Genomic DNA, 12,050 nt, shown 5'->3' on the forward strand with positions numbered 1-12,050 from the left:
CGAAAAAATGACCAAGAAAGCAAGGCTATAGTATGGCAAAAATGTCAAAAAATGACATGTCCCAAAAACAACTGAAAATACTTGAAAACTGCTTTAAATAGCGCACTGAGACACGCCATAGCATAGAAAGTTAGAAAAACGGCCAAAAAAACCCAAAATATGGCATGTTGAAAAAATGACCCAGAAAGCAAGGCTATAGTATGGCAAAAATGTCAAAAAATGACATGTCCTAAAAACGGCTGAAAACTGCTTAAAACTGCTTTAAATATCATGCTGAGACACGCCATAGCATAGAAAGTTGCAAAAACGGCCAAAAAAACCCCAAAATATGGCATGTTGAAAAAATGACCCAGAAAGCAAGGCTATAGTATGGCAAAAATGTCAAAAAATGTCATGTCCCAAAAACGGCTGAAAACTGCTTAAAACTGCTTTAAATATCGTGCTGAGACACGCCATAGCATAGAAAGTTGCAAAAACGGTCAAAAAACCCAAAATATGGCATGTCGAAAAAATGACCCAGAAAGCAAGGCTATAGTATGGCAAAAATGTCAAAAAATGTCATGTCCCAAAAACAGCTGAAAATACTTGAAAACTGCTTTAGATAGCGCACTGAGACACGCCATAGCATAGAAAGTTGCAAAAACGGCTAAAAAAAACAAAATATGGCATGTCGAAAAAATGACCAAGAAAGCAAGGCTATAGTATGGCAAAAATGTCAAAAAATGGCACGTCCCAAAAACAACTTAAAACTGCTTAAAACAGCTTTAAATAGCGTGCTGAGACACGCCATAGCATAGAAAGTTGCAAAAACGGCCAAAAAACCCCAAAATATGGCATGTCGAAAAAATGACCAAGAAAGCAAGGCTATAGTATGGCAAAAATGTCAAAAAATGACATGTCCCAAAAACAACTGAAAATACTTGAAAACTGCTTTAAATAGCGCACTGAGACACGCCATAGCATAGAAAGTTAGAAAAACGGCCAAAAAAACCCAAAATATGGCATGTCGAAAAAATGACCCAGAAAGCAAGGCTATAGTATGGCAAAAATGTCAAAAAATGTCATGTCCCAAAAACGGCTGAAAACTGCTTAAAACTGCTTTAAATATCGTGCTGAGACACGCCATAGCATAGAAAGTTGCAAAAACGGTCAAAAAACCCAAAATATGGCATGTCGAAAAAATGACCCAGAAAGCAAGGCTATAGTATGGCAAAAATGTCAAAAAATGACATGTCCCAAAAACGGCTGAAAACTGCTTAAAACTGCTTTAAATATCATGCTGAGACACGCCATAGCATAGAAAGTTGCAAAAACGGCTAAAAAAAACTAAATATGGCATGTCGAAAAAATGACCCAGAAAGCAAGGCTATAGTATGGCAAAAATGTAAAAAAATGGCACGTCCCAAAAACAACTTAAAACTGCTTAAAACAGCTTTAAATAGCGTGCTGAGACACGTCATAGCATAGAAAGTTGCAAAAACGGCCAAAAAAACCAAAATATGGCATGTCGAAAAAATGACCCAGAAAGCAAGGCTATAGTATGGCAAAAATGTCAAAAAATGACATGTCCCAAAAACAACTGAAAATACTTGAAAACTGCTTTAAATAGCGCACTGAGACACGCCATAGCATAGAAAGTTAGAAAAACGGCCCAAAAAAAACTAAATATGGCATGTCGAAAAAATGACCCAGAAAGCAAGGCTATAGTATGGCAAAAATGTCAAAAAATGACATGTCCCAAAAACAACTGAAAATACTTGAAAACTGCTTTAAATAGCGCACTGAGACACGCCATAGCATAGAAAGTTGCAAAAACGGCCAAAAAAAACAAAATATGGCATGTCGAAAAAATGACCCAGAAAGCAAGGCTATAGTATGGCAAAAATGTCAAAAAATGGCACGTCCCAAAAACAACTTAAAACTGTTTAAAACAGCTTTAAATAGCGTGCTGAGACACGCCATAGCATAGAAAGTTAGAAAAACGGCCAAAAAACCCCAAAATATGGCATGTCGAAAAAATGACCAAGAAAGCAAGGCTATAGTATGGCAAAAATGTCAAAAAATGGCACGTCCCAAAAACAACTTAAAACTGCTTAAAACAGCTTTAAATAGCGTGCTGAGACATGCCATAGCATAGAAAGTTGCAAAACGGCCAAAAAAACTAAATATGGCATGTCGAAAAAATGACCCAGAAAGCAAGGCTATAGTATGGCAAAAATGTCAAAAAATGACATGTCCCAAAAACGGCTGAAAACTGCTTAAAACTGCTTTAAATATCGTGCTGAGACACGCCATAGCATAGAAAGTTGCAAAAACGGTCAAAAAACCCAAAATATGGCATGTCGAAAAAATGACCCAGAAAGCAAGGCTATAGTATGGCAAAAATGTCAAAAAATGTCATGTCCCAAAAACAGCTGAAAATACTTGAAAACTGCTTTAGATAGCGCACTGAGACACGCCATAGCATAGAAAGTTGCAAAAACGGCTAAAAAAAACAAAATATGGCATGTCGAAAAAATGACCAAGAAAGCAAGGCTATAGTATGGCAAAAATGTCAAAAAATGGCATCGTCCCAAAACAACTTAAAACTGCTTAAAACAGCTTTAAACAACGTGCTGAGACACGCCATAGCATAGAAAGTTGCAAAAACGGCCAAAAAACCCCAAAATATGGCATGTCGAAAAAATGACCAAGAAAGCAAGGCTATAGTATGGCAAAAATGTCAAAAAATGGCATGTCCCAAAAACAACTTAAAACTGCTTAAAACAGCTTTAAATATCGTGCTGAGACACGCCATAGCATAGAAAGTTGCAAAAACGGCTAAAAAAAACAAAATATGGCATGTCGAAAAAATGACCCAGAAAGCAAGGCTATAGTATGGCAAAAATGTCAAAAAATGGCACGTCCCAAAAACAACTTAAAACTGCTTAAAACAGCTTTAAATAGCGTGCTGAGACACGCCATAGCATAGAAAGTTAGAAAAACGGCCAAAAAAACCCAAAATATGGCATGTTGAAAAAATGACCCAGAAAGCAAGGCTATAGTATGGCAAAAATGTCAAAAAATGTCATGTCCCAAAAACGGCTGAAAACTGCTTAAAACTGCTTTAAATATCGTGCTGAGACACGCCATAGCATAGAAAGTTGCAAAAACGGCCAAAAAACCCAAAATATGGCATGTCGAAAAAATGACCCAGAAAGCAAGGCTATAGTATGGCAAAAATGTCAAAAAATGACATGTCCCAAAAACAACTGAAAATACTTGAAAACTGCTTTAAATAGCGCACTGAGACACGCCATAGCATAGAAAGTTGAAAAACGGCCCAAAAAAACCAAAATATGGCATGTCGAAAAAATGACCCAGAAAGCAAGGCTATAGTATGGCAAAAATGTCAAAAAAATGGCACGTCCCAAAAACAACTTAAAACTGCTTAAAACAGCTTTAAATAGCGTGCTGAGACACGCCATAGCATAGAAAGTTGCAAAAACGGCCAAAAAACCCCAAAATATGGCATGTCGAAAAAATGACCAAGAAAGCAAGGCTATAGTATGGCAAAAATGTCAAAAAATGACATGTCCCAAAAAAAGGCTGAAAACTGCTCAAAACAGCTTTAAGTAGCGCACTGAGACACGCCATAGCATAGAAAGTTGCAAAAACGGCTAAAAAAAACTAAATATGGCATGTCGAAAAAATGACCCAGAAAGCAAGGCTATAGTATGGCAAAAATGTCAAAAAATGGCACGTCCCAAAAACAACTTAAAACTGCTTAAAACAGCTTTAAATAGCGTGCTGAGACACGCCATAGCATAGAAAGTTGCAAAAATGGCCCAAAAAAAACAAAATATGGCATGTCGAAAAAATGACCCAGAAAGCAAGGCTATAGTATGGCAAAAATGTCAAAAAATGACATGTCCCAAAAACAACTGAAAATACTTGAAAACTGCTTTAAATAGCGCACTGAGACACGCCATAGCATAGAAAGTTAGAAAAACGGCCAAAAAAAACCAAAATATGGCATGTTGAAAAAATGACCCAGAAAGCAAGGCTATAGTATGGCAAAAATGTCAAAAAATGACATGTCCCAAAAACGGCTGAAAACTGCTTAAAACTGCTTTAAATATCATGCTGAGACACGCCATAGCATAGAAAGTTGCAAAAACGGCTAAAAAAAACTAAATATGGCATGTCGAAAAAATGACCAAGAAAGCAAGGCTATAGTATGGCAAAAATGTCAAAAAATGACATGTCCCAAAAACAGTTGAAAATACCTGAAAACTGCTTTAAATAGCGCACTGAGACACGCCATAGCATAGAAAGTTGCAAAAACGGCTAAAAAAAACTAAATATGGCATGTCGAAAAAATGACCCAGAAAGCAAGGCTATAGTATGGCAAAAATGTCAAAAAATGACATGTCCCAAAAACAGCTGAAAATACCCGAAAACTGCTTTAAATAGTCTGCTGACACACGCCATAGCATAGAAAGTTAGAAAAACGGCCCAAAATAAAGAAAATATGGCATGTTGAAAAAATGACCCAAACAGCAAGTTCAGTTCAGTTTATTTATTGTCATTTCAATCTCACCTCACAAAAATGAAATTTCGTTGCAGTTGGCTCATCATAATGCAGGATAAAAAACAACAGCAAGTATTTACATAAAAAGTACAAAATGTGCAAACACAATTAGGTGTTACAAAATAAGAAACAGCTCCAGTACTATACAGGATATAAATAATTATTGCACATGTTTATATTTATATTGTATTCCACAGTCCTGTGTGGGTGTGTGGAGGGCTCATTGACTTGAGTTTGACAGTCTGATTGGTCTGTGGCAGGGAGCTGTCGCAGAACCTGGCTGTACTGCTTCGGAGGCTGCAGAACCTCTTTCCAGAGTTTAGCAGCGAGAACGGTCCATGATGGAGGTGTGAGGAGTCTCTGCTGATGTAATGAGCTCTGGTCAGGCAGTGTTTTTTGCAACATCTTGGATGGGAAGAAGTGACGTCCCAATGATTTTTTGGGCTGTACTCACCACCCTCTGCAGGGACTTCCAGTGGGAGGCACTTCAGACTCCTGCCCAGACAGACATGCAGCTGGTCAGGATCCTCTCTATAGTGCCTCTGTAGAAGGTGGAGAGGATTGGGGGGTTGTGCTCTCTTCATCCAGCGCAGAAAGTGCATGCACTGCTGACCTCTCTGTACAAGACCTCTGGTGGGCTATAGTATGGCAAAAATGACATGTCCCAAAAACAGCTAAAAAACATCTAAAATAGTTTTAAATATTGTGTGGATGGTAGCCAAAGTATGGAAAGTTGCAAAAACGGCCAAAAACACAGACATATGGCATGTTGGAAAAAATGACCCAAAAGGCAAGGCTATAGTATGGCAAAACTGTCAAAAAATGACACGTCCCAAAAACAACTGAAAACTGCTTAAAACAGCTTTAAATAGTGTGCTTACACGCGCCATAGCATAGAAAGTTGCAAAAACGGCCAAAAAGACCAAAATATGGCATGTCGAAGAAATGACCCAGAAAGCAAGGCTATAGTATGGCAAAACTGTCAAAAAATGACATGTCCCAAAAACAACTGAAAACTGATTAAAACAGATTTAAATAGCACGCTAACACACGCCATAGCATAGAAAGTTGCAAAAACGGTGAAAAAGACCAAAATATGGCATGTCGAAGAAATGACCCAAAAGGCAAGGCTATAGTATGGCAAAACTGTCAAAAAATGAGACGTCCCAAAAACAACTGAAAACTGCTTAAAACAGCTTTAAATAGCACGCTGAGTCACGCCATAGCATAGAAAGTTGCAAAAATGGCCAAAAACACCATAATATGGCATGTCGACAAAATTACCCAGAAAGCAAGGCTATAGTATGGCAAAAATGTCAAAAAATGACATTTCCCAAAAACAACTGAAAACTGATTAAAACAGATTTAAATAGCACGCTAACACACGCCATAGCATACAAAGTTGCAAAAACGGCCAAAAAGACCAAAATATGGCATATCGAAATAATCACCCCAAAAGCATGGCTATAGTATGGCAAGAATGTCAAAAAATGACATGTCCCAAAAACAACTGAAAACTGCTTAAAACAGCTTTAAATAGTGTGTTTACACACGCCATAGCATAGAAAGTTGCAAAAATGGCCAAAAACACCATAATATGGCATGTCGACAAAATTACCCAGAAAGCAAGGCTATAGTATGGCAAAAATGTCAAAAAATGACATGTCCCAAAAACAACTGAAAACTGATTAAAACAGCTTTAAATAGCACGCTAACACACGCTATAGCATAGAAAGTTGCAAAAACGGTGAAAAAGACCAAAATATGGCATGTCGAAGAAATGACCCAAAAGGCAAGGCTATAGTATGGCAAAACTGTCAAAAAATGACATTTCCCAAAAACAACTGAAAACTGATTAAAACAGCTTTAAATAGCACGCTGAGACACGCCATTGCATAGAAAGTTGCAAAATGGGCAAAAACACCATAATATGGCATGTCGACAAAATTACCCAGAAAGCAAGGCTATAGTAAGGCAAAAATGTCAAAAAATGACATTTCCCAAAAACAACTGAAAACTGATTAAAACAGCTTTAAATAGCACGCTGAGACACGCCATAGCATATAAAGTTGCAAAATGGGCAAAAACACCATAATATGGCATGTTGACAAAATTACCCAGAAAGCAAGGCTATAGTATGGCAAAACTGTCAAAAAATGACACATCCCAAAAACAACTGAAAACTGATTAAAACAGCTTTAAATAGCACGCTAACACACGCCATAGCATAGAAAGTTGCAAAATGGGCAAAAACACCATAATATGGCATGTTGACAAAATTACCCAGAAAGCAAGGCTATAGTATGGCAAAACTGTCAAAAAATGACATTTCCCAAAAACAACTGAAAACTGATTAAAACAGATTTAAATAGCACGCTAACACACGCCATAGCATAGAAAGTTGCAAAAACGGTGAAAAAGACCAAAATATGGCATGTCGAAGAAATGACCCAAAAGGCAAGGCTATAGTATGGCAAGAATGTCAAAAAATGACATTTCCCAAAAACAACTTAAAACTGCTTAAAACTGCTTTAAATAGTGTGCTTACACACACCATTGCATAGAAAGTTGGCAAAATGGGCAAAAACACCATAATATGGCATGTTGACAAAATGACCCAGAAAGCAAGGCTATAGTATGGCAAAAATGTCAAAAAATGACATTTCCCAAAAACAACTGAAAACTGATTAAAACAGCTTGAAATAGCACGCTAACACACGCCATAGCATAGAAAGTTGCAAAAACGGTGAAAAAGACCAAAATATGGCATATCGAAAAAAATCACCCCAAAAGCATGGCTATAGTATGGCAAGAATGTCAAAAAATGACATTTCCCAAAAACAACTTAAAACTGCTTAAAACAGCTTTAAATGGTGTGCTTACACACGCCATAGCATAGAAAGTTGCAAAAATGGACAAAAACACCATAATATGGCATGTCGACAAAATTACCCAGAAAGCAAGGCTATAGTATGGCAAAAATGTCAAAAAATGACATGTCCCAAAAACAACTGAAAACTGATTAAAACAGCTTTAAATAGCACGCTAACACACGCTATAGCATAGAAAGTTGCAAAAAGCAATTGAAAAGACCAAAATATGGCATGTCGAAGAAATGACCCAAAAGGCAAGGCTATAGTATGGCAAAAATGTCAAAAAATGACATTTCCCAAAAACAACTTAAAGCTGCTTAAAACAGCTTTAAATAGCACGCTGAGACACGCCATAGCATAGAAAGTTAGAAAAACGGTGAAAAAGACCAAAATATGGCATGTCGAAGAAATGACCCAAAAGGCAAGGCTATAGTATGGCAAAACTGTCAAAAAATGACATTTCCCAAAAACAACTGAAAACTGATTAAAACAGCTTTAAATAGCACGCTGAGACACGCCATAGCATAGAAAGTTGCAAAAATGGGCAAAAACACCATAATATGGCATGTCGACAAAATTACCCAGAAAGCAAGGCTATAGTAAGGCAAAAATGTCAAAAAATGACACGTCCCAAAAACAACTGAAAACTGATTAAAACAGATTTAAATAGCACGCTAACACACGCCATAGCACAGAAAGTTGCAAAAACGGTGAAAAAGACCAAAATATGGCATGTCGAAGAAATGACCCAAAAGGCAAGGCTATAGTATGGCAAGAATGTCAAAAAATGACATTTCCCAAAAACAACTTAAAACGGCTTAAAACAGCTTTAAATAGTGTGCTTACACACGCCACAGCATAGAAAGTTGCAAAAATGGCCAAAAACACCATAATATGGCATGTCGACAAAATTACCCAGAAAGCAAGGCTATAGTATGGCAAAAATGTCAAAAAATGACATTTCCCAAAAACAACTGAAAACTGATTAAAACAGCTTTAAATAGCACGCTGAGACACGCCATAGCATATAAAGTTGCAAAATGGGCAAAAACACCATAATATGGCATGTTGACAAAATTACCCAGAAAGCAAGGCTATAGTATGGCAAAACTGTCAAAAAATGACACATCCCAAAAACAACTGAAAACTGATTAAAACAGCTTTAAATAGCACGCTAACACACGCCATAGCATAGAAAGTTGCAAAATGGGCAAAAACACCATAATATGGCATGTTGACAAAATTACCCAGAAAGCAAGGCTATAGTATGGCAAAACTGTCAAAAAATGACACATCCCAAAAACAACTGAAAACTGATTAAAACAGATTTAAATAGCACGCTAACACACGCCATAGCATAGAAAGTTGCAAAAACGGTGAAAAAGACCAAAATATGGCATGTCGAAGAAATGACCCAAAAGGCAAGGCTATAGTATGGCAAGAATGTCAAAAAATGACATTTCCCAAAAACAACTTAAAACGGCTTAAAACAGCTTTAAATAGTGTGCTTACACACGCCATAGCATAGAAAGTTGCAAAAATGGCCAAAAACACCATAATATGGCATGTTGACAAAATGACCCAGAAAGCAAGGCTATAGTATGGCAAAAATGTCAAAAAATGACATTTCCCAAAAACAACTGAAAACTGATTAAAACAGCTTGAAATAGCACGCTAACACACGCCATAGCATAGAAAGTTGCAAAAACGGTGAAAAAGACCAAAATATGGCATATCGAAAAAAATCACCCCAAAAGCATGGCTATAGTATGGCAAGAATGTCAAAAAATGACATTTCCCAAAAACAACTTAAAACTGCTTAAAACTGCTTTAAATAGTGTGCTTACACACACCATTGCATAGAAAGTTGCAAAAATGGGCAAAAACACCATAATATGGCATGTCGACAAAATTACCCAGAAAGCAAGGCTATAGTATGGCAAAACTGTCAAAAAATGACACGTCCCAAAAACAACTGAAAACTGATTAAAACAGATTTAAATAGCACGCTAACACACGCCATAGCATAGAAAGTTGCAAAAACGGTGAAAAAGACCAAAATATGGCATGTTGAAGAAATGACCCAAAAGGCAAGGCTATAGTATGGCAAAACTGTCAAAAAATGACATTTCCCAAAAACAACTGAAAACTGATTAAAACAGCTTTAAATAGCACGCTGAGACACGCCATAGCATAGAAAGTTGCAAAAATGGCCAAAAACACCATAATATGGCATGTCGACAAAATTACCCAGAAAGCAAGGCTATAGTATGGCAAAACTGTCAAAAAATGACATGTCCCAAAAACAACTTAAAACTGCTTAAAACAGGTTTAAATAGTGTGCTTACACACGCCATAGCATAGAAAGTTGCAAAAATGGACAAAAACACCATAATATGGCATGTCGACAAAATTACCCAGAAAGCAAGGCTATAGTATGGCAAAAATGTCAAAAAATGACACGTCCCAAAAACAACTGAAAACTGATTAAAACAGCTTTAAATAGCACGCTAACACACGCCATAGCATAGAAAGTTGCAAAAACGGTGAAAAAGACCAAAATATGGCATGTTGAAGAAATGACCCAAAAGGCAAGGCTATAGTATGGCAAAAATGTCAAAAAATGACATGTCCCAAAAACAACTGAAAACTGATTAAAACAGCTTTAAATAGCACGCTAACACACGCCATAGCATAGAAAGTTGCAAAAACGGTGAAAAAGACCAAAATATGGCATGTCGAAGAAATGACCCAAAAGGCAAGGCTATAGTATGGCAAAACTGTCAAAATGACATTTCCAAAAACAACTGAAAACTGATTAAAACAGCTTTAAATAGCACGCTGAGAGACGCCATAGCAGAGAAAGTTGCAAAAATGGGCAAAAACACCATAATATGGCATGTCGACAAAATTACCCAGAAAGCAAGGCTATAGTAAGGCAAAAATGTCAAAAAATGACACGTCCCAAAAACAACTGAAAACTGATTAAAACAGATTTAAATAGCACGCTAAAACACGCCATAGCACAGAAAGTTGCAAAAACGGTGAAAAAGACCAAAATATGGCATGTCGAAGAAATGACCCAAAAGGCAAGGCTATAGTATGGCAAGAATGTCAAAAAATGACATTTCCCAAAAACAACTTAAAACGGCTTAAAACAGCTTTAAATAGCACGCTAACACACGCCATAGCATACAAAGTTGCAAAAACGGTGAAAAAGACCAAAATATGGCATATCGAAATAATCACCCCAAAAGCATGGCTATAGTATGGCAAGAATGTCAAAAAATGACATTTCCCAAAAACAACTTAAAACTGCTTAAAACAGCTTTAAATGGTGTGCTTACACACGCCATAGCATAGAAAGTTGCAAAAATGGACAAAAACACCATAATATGGCATGTCGACAAAATTACCCAGAAAGCAAGGCTATAGTATGGCAAAATGTCAAAAATGACATGTCCCAAAAACAACTGAAAACTGATTAAAACAGCTTTAAATAATAGCACGCTAACACGCTATAGCATAGAAAGTTGCAAAAACGGTGAAAAAGACCAAAATATGGCATGTCGAAGAAATGACCCAAAAGGCAAGGCTATAGTATGGCAAAACTGTCAAAAAATGACATTTCCCAAAAACAACTGAAAACTGATTAAAACAGCTTTAAATAGCACGCTGAGACACGCCATTGCATAGAAAGTTGCAAAATGGGCAAAAACACCATAATATGGCATGTCGACAAAATTACCCAGAAAGCAAGGCTATAGTAAGGCAAAAATGTCAAAAAATGACATTTCCCAAAAACAACTGAAAACTGATTAAAACAGCTTTAAATAGCACGCTGAGACACGCCATAGCATATAAAGTTGCAAAATGGGCAAAAACACCATAATATGGCATGTTGACAAAATTACCCAGAAAGCAAGGCTATAGTATGGCAAAACTGTCAAAAAATGACACATCCCAAAAACAACTGAAAACTGATTAAAACAGCTTTAAATAGCACGCTAACACACGCCATAGCATAGAAAGTTGCAAAATGGGCAAAAACACCATAATATGGCATGTTGACAAAATTACCCAGAAAGCAAGGCTATAGTATGGCAAAACTGTCAAAAAATGACACATCCCAAAAACAACTGAAAACTGATTAAAACAGATTTAAATAGCACGCTAACACACGCCATAGCATAGAAAGTTGCAAAAGCAATTGAAAAAGACCAAAATATGGCATGTCGAAGAAATGACCCAAAAGGCAAGGCTATAGTATGGCAAAAATGTCAAAAAATGACATGTCCCAAAAACAACTGAAAACTGATTAAAACAGCTTGAAATAGCACGCTAACACACGCCATAGCATAGAAAGTTGCAAAAACGGTGAAAAAGACCAAAATATGGCATATCGAAAAAAATCACCCCAAAAGCATGGCTATAGTATGGCAAGAATGTCAAAAAATGACATTTCCCAAAAACAACTTAAAACTGCTTAAAACTGCTTTAAATAGTGTGCTTACACACACCATTGCATAGAAAGTTACAAAAATGGGCAAAAACACCATAATATGGCATGTCGACAAAATTACCCAGAAAGCAAGGCTATAGTA

The sequence above is a fragment of the Plectropomus leopardus genome, chromosome 19 (genome assembly GCF_026936395.1).
Source record: "Plectropomus leopardus strain MGB_pleo_1.0 chromosome 19, ASM2693639v1, whole genome shotgun sequence".
NCBI classification, from domain to species: Eukaryota; Metazoa; Chordata; class Actinopteri; order Perciformes; family Serranidae; genus Plectropomus; species Plectropomus leopardus.